Source organism: Lissotriton vulgaris, chromosome 2_1, assembly GCF_964263255.1.
Source record: "Lissotriton vulgaris chromosome 2_1, aLisVul1.2, whole genome shotgun sequence".
NCBI lineage: Eukaryota > Metazoa > Chordata > Amphibia > Caudata > Salamandridae > Lissotriton > Lissotriton vulgaris.
Genome location: NC_141687.1, coordinates 342,135,323 through 342,151,591, shown reverse-complemented (window position 1 = coordinate 342,151,591; position 16,269 = coordinate 342,135,323). Strand labels below are relative to the sequence as shown.

General features: G+C 46.9%; 1 protein-coding gene across 4 annotated transcripts in view; it reads left to right on the top strand.

The window, feature by feature from the left end:
- ANKRD13B (ankyrin repeat domain 13B) overlaps nt 1-16,269 on the top strand; it is a 475,220-nt gene that overhangs the window by 206,696 nt on the left and 252,255 nt on the right. The gene's annotated exons all lie outside the window — the stretch shown is intronic.

Below are 16,269 nucleotides of genomic sequence, written 5' to 3'. Positions count from 1 at the left end.
ATTTGTGGATCTGTTTACTTTGTCGTTTCGTTGTTACACGGACACACACTGCAGCTTATGAGGTCTCCCTGCACAGGAGTTTTATCACTCGAGCAAAATGAAAACCAGAAAAAAACTTTTCATTTCACTGCTCCCACACGGGAAAGGTCAGCGAGTCACCGGACAGAGGGAAAAACGCAGTCTGTCTTTGAAGCCTGAGCATTTTAAAATTCACACAAGAGCCCCTGCTCACTCCTTCCTAGCCTGGGATTTCGTTTTACAAAGCAATCTGAACAGGTTGAGTTGTATTGTAATTGCATTTATATAGCGCTTACTACCCCTGACGAGGCGTCAAAGCGCTTTTTCGGCGAGTAGCACGCAGCTCCGGGACTGATAAAGGATTAGTGTTGAATTAGTATAGTGAAACATGCAAGTACATTTTAAGTGGTGGATAGGTTAGTCAGGTATTTGGACAAAGGTTTGTATTTATATAGCGCTTGTTGACGCACGCTATTCAGGAAGCCTACAAAGGATTAGTGGTGAATTAATATGGTGAAATATGAAGTAATTTCAGTGGTGGATATTGGATGTATGACGTTACAACGCATACTTTTACTCCGCATACCATTACAATGCGGTATTTACAACGCATACCGTTACAACGCATAGCGCTTTGGGGTGCTGGATAGTGGTAAGTATAATTTACTATTCTAACTCCAGTCCCCGTGGACCCTAGGGAAGGTGTTGGATAGTAAATTAAACGTACCTCTTATCCTAGAGCGCCCCCCAGCGCTATGCGTTGTAATGGTATGCGTTGTAATGCCTGCGTTGTAGTGGTAGTGCGTTGTAAAAAATGCGTTGAAACAGGTGCATACCGTGGATATTAATCAGTTACTTGGAGTGAGAAGGATAGCGGAGGGATAAAAGGGGAAGATCGATTTGCATTCATATAGCACTTGTTACCCCTGATGGGTGTTGGAGCGCTTTTCTGGCGAGTAGCACGCCACTCCGGAACCCATAAAGGAAGGCTTTACTCAAGTAAGGCCTGCTGTAATTTACCTTCAGTTCCTAGGTAGCACTTATGTTATATTTAGTGTTGCGAGCTTCTTGGTAGCTGCGATAAGAACGAAATCTCGTTTAACAAGAACATGAATTTATTAACATTTGTACTGTTCACATTCCTTGTATTGAAATGAAATTTTATAGTCCATTGCACTTTATAATTCCTGCTGCTAACTTGTTTTAACTATGTGTATTTTTGCATTTGTAATGTATGTATATTGAATTTTATACTTTTTATGATTTTTACAATCGAATAAAGTGTACTTGACTGACTGACTGAGTAGTGGATATGTTATTCAGTTATTTGGGTAGTATATTAGTATAGTTTAATATGGAATTTGAGAAGTAAACAGGTTAGTCTGTTAATTTCGATTGAAAAGGATAATGGAGGGATTAAAGAGTGAAGGATTAAAACAAAAAATGTTTTAGGTCTTAGCAGTAGGAGGAGGCTTTTGGATGAGCATAAGGAGTTTTGGAGGGGAGGACTCAGAGGGAAGAGTTTAGAATTTGTTTTAGGGGATCGGTATAGTAAAAGGTGTTAGATGATGCAAGGAGGGGTAGAGTAGGAGAGAGTCTAGAAAGGGTTATTTTGGCAATCATAGTAGTGGTATGGGGTTAGGGATAAATGAGAGAATGGATGTAGAGGATATATTGAGAGATGTATAGGATGAAAGAAAGGGTAGTGCATTGGAAGGAGTAGTAGAAGAAGTTGGAGATAAGTCAGAAGGTTGGGCTAGAAGATATATTGAGTGAAGTATAGGCTGAGAAATAGGGTAGTGCATTGGAAATCCTAAATTAGAAGAAAGTGATAAATATATAGATCCATAATTACATTGAAAGTATATAGATACATAAAGGAGGTAAGTATATGTAGATTAAAGATATTGATAGAGGATGAGAAATAGGGTAGTGCATTAGATATGCTTTTTCAGGAGAAAAGTTACAGACACACAGATCCAAGTATCAGCTCCCAGAATGCCCCGATTGTGAAATGAAAGCAGTGGACTGAAATCATTACTGTAGAGCACGATTTTCAAACAGTTGTTTCATGCTACAATCTGCTGTAAGCATTTAGTTGATGTAATGGTAAGGCTTCAAATCGTTTACGTGCTATTGCGAACTGTACTCCTGTTTTTTAATACCCCTTTAGGCAGCACAGCTTTAAGAGATTTTCTCTCCATTTGCACAGTCTTACACAGTGAGTAAATCTGGGCACCTAATATGTTGAAATGGAATTTATAGCTACCCATCTGCGGCCAATGTGCACAATTTAATATAAATCCTTCAATTTCGCAGTGTCCTTATTTCATATCCCTGACTCATGAAGATACTTGTGGGGATATTTACAAGGAAGTGGCAGAGAGAGGCATTAGCCTTCCTCGCTTAACGCCTCCCTCCGCCACTTCTGAAATGCAAGGCAAACCATATTTACAACAATATGGTGCAGCCTTGCGTTTCCCCCTGCGATGGCGCTACACTTAGCATGGGTATCTGCTTGCAGGGGAGGATTGTTTATGTGTAGGAAGATGTCCCTTCCTGCACACAAACAATCCTGAAATGCCATTTTGTCACTTCTATGGGTGCTGCTTAATGCAGCACACATGAAAGTGGCAAAATGGCATTTTTTTAAAGATTGTTTATGTACAGGAAGGGGGACCTTCCTGTACATAAACAATCCATGGCATTTTCCTCTTTCCATGTGTGCTGCACACATGTTGCGCAGCACACATGGAAAAAGCAAAAACGAGGAGAAATAATGCATTTGTCCTCGTTTCGCCAATTTAAGATGAGGTATTCCCTGCTCTTTAATTTTGGCATTGCCTCCTTTGTATGCCACCCTTGTACATATGGGGTAGCGTCAAAATCAATCTGTGTTGGAGTGGAACGCCCAGTGCAACACCCACCGCCCACCTCTTTTAAGCTAACCATAGCATGAATGGGGGCTTTATTTACAAGACAGCGGTACGCCACATTAAGTGGCTTAATGCTGCCTTGTAAATAGGGCTAAGCCCCTATTGCAACCGCAACATCGGTAAAAGGAACATTGTGGTGGCAATAGGGGCTTGTACATATGCCCCTTGGTGTTTGAATTGAGACATGAATGTTGTTATGCATCAAACTGACTTCCATGCAATAACATCTCATATGGCAACAAGGTGTAGTTTTATATGAGTGTGTGAAAGAGTTGCATCACATTAAGAGAGCCCCATCCTGATTGAGACAATAGACATAACGAAAATATTTAGTGCCACAAGACCTGGGCGCCCTATCTCAAGTGTTTAAATATTTTCAGGGGACACTTTAAGAATTGTCTTATAAACCTTACCATTTGAAACCAAATGCTTTAACAATTGTTTCTTTAAATGTCCCATTTGGCCATCTATTTTTCAAAATTTCTAACACCTATTAACGTCCTTTATGATAATGTAGCTCACTTGTTTCACATGCTTCATACGTCAAACTCATCGCCAGAACTTGCGCGGCTCACCACTTTCAAAAGTCACCAGCCGCCACTGCTGTAGCTTAAAAAAAATGACTGACAAAGGAGTTATGTTGTTATGAAAACATAAAGATGCACATTTGTCACAGAACTATTGTGACTCCAGGAGTCTGCTTTGACTATATACTTTATTTCAATTGGCTTGTTCTTTTTTGTGTCTTGTAAAGTTCAAGCTTCGGTCGCCGTCTCCTCTGAGTGCATTGAAGGGGGAGTGGTGAAGGGACGCAGTAAGAATATATCCAATAACAACACTACGCTGACCAGTAACGCACACAACACACACAATACAGTACTCTAATCTAACCCCTATCCATTACAAGTCACCTATAAATAGCATGAAACCTAATCAAACACAATACCTACCAGTCAATTTGACTCTGGTTGAGCAGTATGGCAGAACCACAAACGGCGCCAGATTCCCACGCAAAGGGTAGAAATGTGCTCTATAAACTCACAAGGCACAAATGAAGCTGAACTTCCAAAACTGCTTCCTAGGACCGAGGGAGGAAATTAGCATGGCTTGATGTATTATTTCCCATTAGAGTCACACGCTAGCATCTATCTGGAGACACGTTCAGTGAATTATGCCTCCTAGGCTGGGTACAAGGCACCCATCAAGGCGCAAAGATTAGCGGCCTTGCCAATAACAATTTATTATTCGTTGCGGCGCTTGTAGAGGACACTGCAAAAGTGGCAACAACGCACAGCAAAACAAAAAAGTGCATCACCAGCAGATCAGTGCCTTCCTGGAAGAGAATGCAATATCTTCCTGTCAATGGGCAGAGAATTACTGTTAACCCGTGCGCCTTGTGGTCACTTTACAAAATAGGTTTCTGCTTAAATGTTTTCAGGTTTCACCTAAGGACATCTGTTGCCAAAGATCTAGTGTGGGCAATACCAAAGCTTACAGTGGGCTTTGGGTCAGCTCATTGGGAAAGAGGGGAGCAGCACAGACACTTACAACAGGTTTGTGTGAAAAGGGCTGCTTTATTGAAACAGGTGCACATTACAATACGACCTGGGTATTTGTCTTACAAAACTATAACCTCACTATACACCTTTAAACACCTATGATGAACTACCCCGCCCTTAAAATACCCTAACCCACCCCATAACAACAAAAAACTTCAATAATATACCTGCATCAGAGCTAATCAACTGTAAGTGGGACCTCTAAAAACCCATCCCTTATCCTACCTCAATTAATATTTGAACCTCATTCAGCTTCCTACCTAACCTTGAATTTCCTGTCATCCAGGTGTCAACTTGCCTACCTGTTCCCTTTCAGCCTGAACTGCAGCTGACAAAAAATGCTTCTGTAAATCATGGCAACTTCTCAGCCAACCGCCTGTGCACCTGAATCGAGTGACGACCTAAACACTTAGTTTCCCCTGCCCACCTATCTACAATAAAACCAACCAACCCCTTCTCCCCTCCTTCCCCCCCTCCATGGGGGACACATTACAGAAAATAAAAACCACATTACCTTAAAATAGGGACAGGAGGGTGGAGACGAAAGATTTTCCTGCCTAGGTACCAGCCACTGTGTCACCATGACACAATGGCGACTAGCATTTAGGAAAGCGTTAAAAACCTGGCTTTTCGGACAAACTGTTTAATCCGGCCCCCGCAGCAGCTCATGTAGGAACAGCGCCAAGAGACCTATGGTGTAAGTGCGCTTTACAAATCCCCTAACATAGAACATAACATAGAACATCAGGGCCAGACTGGAAATCCAAAGCAGCCCTTGCAATTTTATCGGACCAGCTCTCGGGAGGGTGGGGGGAGGAATGCAAGTGTGAAACACTGCTGCTTTTGTTACTGTGGGCCGATAATGCAGCACTGCTGCAAAACCGGCCCCCAGCCTAAAACCTCCATGCAGTCTCTGGACAGCACCAGCACCCCAAAAACCCCGGGGGGCAGACCTCCCTGTATTCGCTGCCCCACAAGTCCCTATTGCTTATCATTGATTGGCTTGCTTGTCAATCTTGTTTGAGTGCTACTTATTTAATGCCTATCCTTCCTCTTCTTGTGGTTGTCCCTCCCCTGGGGCATAGCTTTTGACTGGGTGACTTCTACTCCCAGTCAAAGGGATACTTTCTTTTGTCTTTAGCACTCCATAGTAGTGCATGTGTTTTCTTTCTCTCTCCCTCATATGCTACTTTCCATCTTATATCCCCGCCACCTATCCATTGCTTCTGCCCTCCCACTTGGCTTTATTAGTCATTTGCAAAATATATCACATTCACCTCCTACAGTGTTCATTGTTTCTCTAGCCTCTCTGGGGCTGTATTACGGTATGTGGTGCATTTTCCTGGTTAGCGCTGGGAGCACCTTTCAAAAGGTGCACCAATCGCTAACCAGGAAAAGGTGCTGCGTTATATTGAATGCACTGCTCCCAGGACAGCGCATTCAGGTGAAAAACAGAGTGGCTGCTTTGAAGCAGTTCCGTGTTTTACAGTGTAAGCATCAACCCGCCTGCACTATTAGAGATCCCCTTGAAGGCGGGTGCAGCGTGTGACTGCACTCTCTTGCAAGAGGATGTCACAGGGGTCCGTGGGACCTCCTTCCCCCCTACAGAGTGCTGCCACCAGGGGGAGGGGGCGCACTGACCGTGTGCCACCTTTTAGGTGGCACATTGTCAGTGCGCTTCCTGACAGCTTCTTTGCCTCTGCACCCACGTCTGTAATACAACGTGGGCGCAGAGGCAAAGGGATTCCCTCATTTGCATTGGGTTTCAACCCCCATACAAATGAGGGAACACCCTCTGATGATATCGCTGGCACTTTGTGCGCCAGAGCTATAGGTATTACACAGGGGACGCACAAGCGCCTGCGGCCCCTTCTGTACTACCAAAGTGCCCTGGGGCGTGCAAAGCAGGTGGAAACACCCTTTGCGCCCCTGGGGCACTCCGGTAATACCAACCCTGGTGTATTTGCTTTTCTCCCATTCACGCCCACTTAACTAATGGTTTCCCACCCTGCCCAATTGAATCATTTTTTTCAAAAAACATTTTCCCTTTTTTTGGAGGGCTCAGCAGCAGCAATTTCTGCCAGAACACTCCTTTTTAGGTCTGGTGTTAGTCCAAGATCTTTTCATTTATTAAAATTATATGTATTATTGGGACTTCCAGCCAGGCCTCTTCATCCATTGGTCTGTTATTGTGTCATTCACATTTTCTTTCTTTCCACAACAGCATACAGCATGGGTTCACTCCACTTCAGTTGCTGGCCTAACTAAACTGTGAGTGACAGTATGTTTCCCTTTCACAAGGAGCATATACATACATAAAGTAGTTCCTTTAAGTCCTAGGGACTACTATGGTAATGCGTGTTTTTGAGACAAAAAAATATGTTTGCTATTCCCCAATGTATTTACCCAAAGTTTTTGCATATTTGAGGGCCTGCCACTTCCTAAACAACAAAGTTTTGCAAAAACAAAATCAAATCAAATCAGTGAATTTGTAAAGCGCGCTACTTACCCGTGAGGGTCTCAAGGCGCTGGGGGGGGCTGCTGCTACTGCTCTTCGAGGAGCCTTCTGAAGGTGAGTAGGTCTTGCGTCTGCCGTAGATCGGTGGAGAGGGTGTTCTAGGTCTTGGCGACAAGGAAGGAGAAGAATCTGCCGCCGGAGGTCGTTCGTTGGATCCGAGGGACATCTGCAAGGGCGAGGCTGGCGGAGCGGAGCTGGCGGGCGGAAGTGTAGAAGTTGAGTCTGTCGTTCAGGTAGGCTGGTCCGGTGTTGTGGAGTGCTTTGTGTGTGTGGGTGAGGAGTTTGAAGGTGATTCTCTTGTTGACGGGGAGCCAGTGTAGGTCTCTTAGGTGGGCGGTGATGTGGCTGCGGCGGGGGACGTTGAGGATCAGTCGGGCTGCGGCGTTCTGAATGCGTTGTAGTCGTCGCAGGTGTTTGGCCAGGATTCCTGCGTGGAGTGCATTGCCGTAGTCCAGCCTGCTGCTGACGAGGGCTTGAGGCACCATTTTTCTTGTTTCGGTCGGGATCCACTTGTAGATCCTGCAGAGCATGCAGAGGGTGTTGAAGCAGGAGGAGGAGATGGCGTTGACCTGCTTCGACATGGAGAGGGAGGAGTCTAGGATGAATCCCAGGTTGCGTGCGTGGTCCGTGGGTGCTGGGGCTGCTCCCAGTGTGGTCGGCCAGCTAGTCATCCCACGCAGAGGGGGTGGGACCTATGATGAGGACCTCCGTCTTGTCCGAGTTCAGTTTCAGATGGCTGCTCCTCATCCACTCAGCGACTGCCTTCATTCCCTCGTGGAGGTTGGTTTTGGCGATTAGTGGGTCCTTGGTGAGAGAGAGGATGAGCTGGGTGTCGTCGGCGTAGGTGATGATGTTCAGATCGTGCTGGCAGGCCACTTGAGCGAGGGGGGCCATGTAGACATTGAACCGGGTTGGGCGGAGGGATGAGCCCTGGGGTATGCCGCAGATGATGTTGGTGGATTCGAATCGGAAGGGCGGGAGGCGGACTCTCTGGGTTCTGCAGGAGAGGTAGGACGTGGTCCAGTCCAGGGCCTTCTTCTGGATTCCGGCTTCCTGGAGGCATGTTCTTAGTGTGCGGTGACAGACCATGTCGAAAGCGGCTGACAAGTCCAGGAGGATGAGGGCTGAGGTTTCACCATTGTCTAGCTGGCGCCTGATGTCATCTGTGGCGGCGATAAGGGCAGTCTCGGTGCTGTGGTTGCATCTGAATCCGGACTGGGATGGGCCTAGGATGTTGTCGTCCTCGAGGTGGCAGGTCAGCTGCATGTTGGCGAATTTCTCGATGACCTTCGCCGGAAGGGGAGCAGGGAGATGGGCCGGAAGTTCTTGAGGTCTTTCGGGTCCGCCTTGGATTTCTTTGATTTCGGCGTGCTTCCAGCTTTCCGGGAAAGTCACTGAGTCGTAGGAGATGTTGATGATCTTTCATAGCTGGGGGGCGATGGTTGCATCAGCTTTGTTGAAAACGTGGTGTGGGCATGGGTCTGTTGGGGATCCTGAGTGGATGAAGTTCATGGCCTTATGAGTCTCTTTGTTGTTGATGTGGGACCAGAAGGTCAGTTGATTGGTGTAGGTGGCGTTCGGGGTGTGGTCTGTTGCGGTCGGGGCGGGTGAAGAGTTGAAGCTGTCGTGAATGTCGGCGATCTTGCGATGGAAGAAGGTGGCCAGTGAATCTCACAGCTCTTGCGAGGGCGGGATGTCGTTGGTGTTGGCGCTGGAGTTGGAGAGTTCCTTCACTATGTTGAAAAATTCTTTGCTGTTGTGTGCGTTTTTGTCCAGTCGGGCTTGAAGGAAGATCTCTTGGCTGTTCTGATGAGGTGGTGATGTCTGCGGGCGTCGTCCTTGTGGGCTGCGTGGCTGTCTGGTGTGCAGTCGTGGAGCCATTTTTTCTCCAGCTTCTGGCACGTTCGTTTGGAGATCAGGAGATCTTCGGTGTACCAGGCTGCTTTCTTGCTGGGGTGGTTGATGGAGGGTTTCTTGATTGGGGCGAGGGTGTTGGCACAGTCGTCGATCCACTATCTGAAGTTTCGGGCGGCGGTGTCTGGGTCGGTGGGTGGGTTCTGGGAGAGGGTGGAGGTCAGCTGGTCTTCTGTGACTTTGCTCCAGCAGTGGCGGGGCAGCTGTTGGGTGTGGTGGTGTGTGGTTGGTTTCTTGAAGGTGAAGTGGAAGCATCAGTGGTCGATCGAGTGGAGTTCGGTGGTGTGGTTGAAGGCGAAGTGGGTGCTTGTGGAGAAGACAGGGTCAAGCGTGTGGCCGGTGGCGTGGGTGGGTTCGGTGACGAGTTGTCGGAGGCCGAGGTTGGCGAGGTTGGCGATCAGGACGGTGGAGATGGCGTTGTTGTTGTACTCGAGGTGGGAGTTCAGGTCCCTGAGGAGGATGTAGTCTGTGGAGGCGAGTGTGTGGGTGCTGGCCATGTCAGCGACTGAGTCGCTGAAGAGGGCCCGGGGTCCAGGAGGTCTGTAGATTAGTGTTCCTCTGAGGGTGGTGTTCGGGTCCGTCTGGATTCAAGTGCAGGTGTTCTGCGGAGTTGAGAGAGTCATCTGTGAGGGTGTGGACTTGGAGGGAGGACTTGTGGATGATGGCTATTCCTCCTTGCATTCCGTTGGTGCGGTCTCTGCTGGAGATCTTGTATCCGTCCGGGATGGCTATGGTGATGTCCGGTGCCGAGGAGTCGTTCCACCAGGAAGGCAATGTCTGGGGTGGTGGTGTCGAGTAGGCCCCAGAGCTCGACGGCGTGCTTGCGTTCAGAGCGGGGGTTGAGGAGTATGCAACAGAGGTGGTTGGTTCCAGTCCTTGGAGGTTTGGTGGTTCTGTCGCAGGTGAAGTTGCAGGTGTGGCAGGAGAAGGGTCCGTGGGTGCGCTTCGGGCGGCCTGGAAGCAGCGGTGGTCTCGGCTGGTGTTGAGAGCGTGGAGAGTGTTGGTGTTGTATTGGATTCTGGCATCGTGGTGAGCGTGGGGTCAAGGGGTTCTGGCACTGGGCGCGGTCCAGGCACGGACAGGCGCAGACAGGCTTGCCTTTGGCATGCCTGCGGCGCGCAATAGGCATGCCCGCTGCGCTTGTCCGGGCGGTGGCCGCCATTTAAGGCATGAAGGCAGGGAGTAGCAGCTAGGAGGCGGGAGCGTGGCGGCGAGGGGGCGTGGCCGCAGGGGGCAGTGGCGGGAAAAGACGGGCACAGAACCAAAGGGGGTTGGGGGGGAATGAAAACGGGTGAGAACACGGGGAACGAACGTGCAAAATAGGCAGGAGCAAGTATGCAGACAATGAGAGTACAGTAAAAAACAAAAGAATTACACAGCGGTGATCCTGGGGCACACGACACTGGAATCCCCTCTAGGAGCGGCGGAAGGCAGCAGCGGCGAGTATACTCAGGTGGTGCTACTCGTCAGTAGGGGGGTGACCTGGCATACAAGAAGGATCAGGGGTCAAAGACAAAGCGTAGCAATCACTGACAAAGACAAAAGGCTGGCAGCAGTTTCCCGACTTTTTGGCTTTGACATTGCTTTTTAATATTGCACTTGGCACAAAGTTAATTTATATATTATTATTTTATTCACAGCTCCAAGAATTACTCCTGCCATCTTGGGACAGTACATAAATAACTGGCAAAATGGCATCTGCATCATGTTGCATGTGCACACATTCATACATCATGACACTAGGCAGCGGTAGCATTGTGCCACATATGTAGCTTGGCATGATAATATATGCGTGCATATTCATGAGTGTGGGGTATTTTTTGCCAGTGCTGTTCAGCCATTCAGCATCGGTAACAAGGATTTTATTTGCACGTTGCAAATGTTGAAATGCATCAGCAAAATGTTTTGGCAAACCCAACTGTTTGCATTTGCAAAGCCAAAAGGCAAGACCTACTGGCTTTGTCAATTGTTACTTACTGTGAATCTGAGGTGAAATGGTTCATACAGAAGCGCGGGGCTAGATCTATTGTTGCTAAAGTTCATCACTGTGCTGTGTTTATATACGCAGCGTTTGCAATGCGACCATACCAGAGAGGAGGCTGATCTCAAGGATTTGCAGAAATCCATCTTCCTCCTGAGTTATCAAATATCCTGGGATCATCTTCCAGAGTAGCGTGCTACTCGCCGAAAAAGCCCTTTAACACCCCACCAGGGGTAGCAAGCACTATACAAATGCAAACCTTTTCCCTTCTCTGTCCCTCCACTAACCTTCTCAATCAAACTAACTTTCATATTTTCACTACACTAATTCACCACTAATCCTTTATGGGTTCAATATTAGCGTGCTGCTCGCCGAAAAGGCGCTTCAACACCACATCAAGGGTGGCAAGCGCTATATAAATGAAAGCCTTTTTCTCTCTTATATCCCTCCACTATCCTTCTCAATCCAAATAACTGACTAACATATCCACAACTCAAATTACTTTCATATTTTCACTATACTAATTCACTACTAATCCTTTATGGGTTACGGAGTCGCGTATTAACCACCAAAAAAACTCTTTGACGCCTTGTCAGGGGTAGTAAGCGCTATATATATATATATATATATGCAATTACAATACAATTACAATCTGCAAATGCAGAGCTGGAGGCCCACAAGGCACAGCAGACCTCCATCTTAACATTCACAATGTAGCAGCATTGTGGTTGTAGTGCCAAGAAAGGTAGACCTTTTGGGGAAGGCGCTGGAGCTTTCAGTGGTCCATCAAGCCGTTGTCGTCTCCGCCCTTATTCCCAATGCCTCCAGCTGTCATCGCACAATAGAAGCTGCCCCTCATAGACAGTGTCTCCTGTTACCCTCAGACCAGACCAGAGGTGTCTTTTCAGTGCTTTGCCATCTGGATACCCTTGGGCACTATACATACGTCACTGGTTATACGTGATTGCATTTAATTTGTGATGATCACAATTTAACGCATTTCCTTAAGCGCGGCGCCTCTCAGCCATTACTTTCCCGTTGCGATTCACAAACATTCACAGGGTTGACACTGCGAGTCGCAAAAGGGCAGTAGCGGAGGAACTGGATTCTGGAACCAAATGTAACCCAGGAGATTTTCAAAAAGAATCCGTAGTCCACGTATAATCGTTTCGAAAGAAATCGATTTTGTACGTTTTTTCTATTTTGGTAAGAACAACAGAACTAACTTGTTTTGCCTGCACCTTATCTATTTTTCATATTTGAAAAGTAGAGAATAGTTATTTTCCTCTTATTGCATACAAACATCACAAATAACTATAAGTCAGGTTTTGCTGTGCTTACTGTGGTGCAAATGCTCCTTTTTAAACAAATAAAGCACCTGTTTATTCAGCTTTTTGAAATTTCTGTAATGTGGCCATGGAAGTGCAAGGGAACGAATACCAACTACTTATACTGAGTGGGATTATTAGAGGGAGTTAATGTTGCTTAGAATACGCCATAAAAGCCAACTGAGCAGGCGCTGCGCAATGCCGGAGTCATGGCTGTGCATTAGAGCTGCAGGCAGGTTCTACATGGTGCAAAAGCTGCAAGCGTTTGAGGTTTCCAGCCTCAGGATTTAACAGAAAGGTCACGAGGTGTGGTGTGAGATGGTGCGGTCAGCCCTGAAAGTTTGTGAATGAGCACAAATACATCCCTTTGTGGTCATTCATAAACTGGTTTCTGACCATTGAAAATTGTGGAATATTTGCTCCTGCAAGGGCTGAAATAAAGCCCTCTGAAGGTCGGAAGGGAAACCAAACCCCTCTGTACTTTGTAGGATGAAGGGAAAGGGCTTTTCTATGTCTCTAAGGAGAAAAAAACAACGAAATGGGCTGCTGTACAGCGCCCCGTCTTTCTTCAGAGCGGGAGGGTACTGCGCATACTATTCCGACTTGGTGATATCTTCCTGCACAAAGAAGTCACATGACTTTCCCAGCAGTATCCCTAGAAAACTGTGACTAGCCCAGCTTTCCAAATTTCCTACTTCCTGGAAACTTTTGTGGTTACCTTGAAGTCCTAAACCCGTGAGTAGGAGTACATGAACTAGTGTAGATTTAAGGGACCCAATCTCACTTGTCTACCAAGTGAATCAGCAGTTTTGGAAAATTCGTCAGGACCTTGGGCACCACCCAGTATGGGCTCTTTCTCATCGGGCTTCAGGCGGCAAAGTAAGAACATCCCACCCTCTCCTTTTCTCCATGTGAATATGGGATCTGTGTTTGCTGTGCAGAAAGGTGAATGGACACTGATGAAATGGCAGATCCATTATTCATTGCTCTCTTTCACTCCTTCATTACTTTAGTGTGTTTCCATCTAGTTATGCTTTCACACATAACCATGCTCTTCCACGTGCCTTCAGCCATCTTGAATGAACAAGGCTTGCCTGTGTTGCCCATCATACACCGAGGCATCTGAAGATGCCTGGCTGCAGAGCCTAGAGCAGATGAAGGACTAGAAGCAAAAGAGCCGAAACATGCCTCGCGCTGGCCTTCTGATGGAGAGAGGTAGTCTCTTTAAAATGATGGTGCCCAAGAAAGGTTTTGAGAACCATCCTCGCTCAATTAATTCCAGCATCTGATCTGCACATGAAACCAAACCACACAGCTGCACCTCCTTTTCAGTCCCCCGGGTTTGGTGGAGCGTTGCATGGCCGATACCACCTGCAGTTCTGTTAGGGTAGCCCCTCAAAATTCAGGAGGGTGTAGAGAGGGTTTTCTCGCCAGTTCTTCTCCTCGTCCTTTTCCAAAACCAGTTGTTGTCTTGATTTGTTAGCGGTGCTGACATTTTTGGGGGACATCAAAGAAAGTGGTCATGTCATAGGAAGAGGGTGGAAGAGCCAAGTCCAGAGACTTACGACCCCCCCCCCCTCATTTATGCAGCCACTGAATTGCAGAAATGCTGTCACACCTAAGACCAGTACGGTCCAAGATGGCCTCTCTGATACCAAGGCACCATGGCATCCTGAATCCGGGTGATGAAGAGAGGTCCGCAGGACCCTCCTTTACCGAAGAGCCATTGTTTGCACTAAAAAGAATGCGCACTGAGATAAGGCGTGGGTCGGGATGACAGGGAAAGCTGGACCAGCTTTTGACTACGATGTATTTTTCTTTTTATTAACACATTTTATTTGGTTTTCCTGATACAGTCTGCACCATAGCCCTGCAATCACATTTAGGAAATAACATAAGTCAGGAGTAGTACCATAGCATTTAAACATTCGCAACTCCTGCACAGCTTGCAGGTAGATAAACATGAACAAAGTGCAGACATTTCCAAATCCCAGTGATTGTAGAGGCGTTACATTAGCACAGGCACCGACAGTAACATAATGTAGTGTGAATCGGTCAGTAGTCATTTGTGCGCGTGGCAATCCCTGTCAATTACGATGTATTTTTGAGGATATATCTTAATGTTTACTCCTTATTCTAAAATTTTTTTTTTTTAAACTGTGCAAATGCACAAGTGAAAAAGAAAAAAGTGCCCAGAGCCACAGTAAGCACAAGCAACAGCAACTTCAAATGGAACCCATCTCTCCTGGTCTAAAGATTGATTTATAGTGAGCCTTTCGCAAGCACTCACAAATGCTTCTGTCAGCGAGGAATTGCATTATATAGAGGTATTCCTGATTTATGCATGTACTGTCATAGATAATGTATGAGCATACCCAGAGATTGACATTTATCTAGTATGACATTAAACCTGCTGAGGTATAAAGATGTAGCAGGACTTAATTAGCATAGTTATTTATTTACAAAATGTGGCAGTGTGGCGCCTTGTACTGAGCCCATGCAAGGTCACGGGTCAATAGCTCTCTGAAAGGTTGGGTTATGCTAGAACAACAGAAAATAATGGTAGATTCATCTAAATCTGGGCTCACATTTGGTGGTATGGTTCTAAGGAAAAATCCTGAAGGAAAGTAGACGTATAAAAAGCAAAGACTTAATCATGTCCTTCTCGGGAAGTGATGTAGAAAGAAGGATATGTGTTTAAACCTTCATCCGCTATTTTTTATAAGGTTTGAGGGATCATCATATACGCAGGGGATACTATTTTTTTTATTTTTATAAATAGGAACACATATCATGTCTGTTACGGGTTAGAGTACATACAATGTGTACTCCTGATACCTTCCAATGAGAAGCGACATTATCTTTTGACCTGCATTTACAGTATTGAAATTAAGAATAAAACGAAGAAAATACTTTTCTTAGCTACGTGCCTAATCCGGGAGTTATCATAAATTTAAAATACCAAATTCTGGGATGCTGTCCATAAAAATCTAGATAGCACTGGTCAAGATTTAAAGGCACACTCAAACATATATGTGGAAAAGAGTGCCAAGAGCCACAGAAGGCATCCCGCTGGGGTTTGACGGACGTTTGGAGGGCGCATCACCCCGCGTCTAGGGATTATTCATACTTCTCGAGCCTCCATGAGCTGCATGTCAGGCTAGATGGCTTTCTTGGTTCGTCCGAACTAGTTTCGGCAGCGGTCCGTTCAGAGTACTTATCGAGGACCATCTCGGACCATAACCCCCTCCTGCTGGACATTCGCTGGTTTCCTGGGACACCGGCGGTACCCACCTGGAAGATGCGCCCGAGATCCTCGAGGACAGTGTCTTCAAGGCGGACCTAGGGGAGAGAATCTCGGATTATTTTGCGTCCAACGGCGGTTCCGCGAGTACTAGGGCGTTCGAATGGGACGCTTTTAAGGTAGTGGTGAGGGGCTACTGTATATCTAAGAAGGTGGGCATGAGGCGTGTTATCCTGGCTGATTTAGACACAGCGGACCGGGCACTCCGCGAGCTTGAAGTTAGCCGCCCCGGACACCCGGAATTGCAAACACAAACGGTAGAGGCGAGGGAGAGGGTAGCGGTGGAGGTCGAGCGGCTCCGCTGTTTTGATTATAAGGCCTATACGGTCCGGTCTATTGCGGAGGGAGACAGGTCGAGTGCATTGCTGGCGTGTTTGGCCAACCCTACGCGCCAGTCCCAGATGACGACAAATATGCGTAGGGCAGATGGGACCGAGGTATGCACCCAACCGGAGATTCTTAGTTGCTTCCGGCATTACTACGAAAGTTTATACCGCAGTCGCTCCGCACGTGACCCAGACCGGCTTGATAACTATCTTCGCCCACTGGAACTCCGCACAGTAGGACAGGAAGTAGCGGAAACCCTGGGCTCTGATATCAACTTGGGGGAGATCCGCGGGGCCATCAAACGGATGGCGAGGAACAAGACCCCGGGCCTAGATGGCCTTCCGGTGGAGTTCTATGCAGCTTACGCTGACCTCTTGGCCCCTC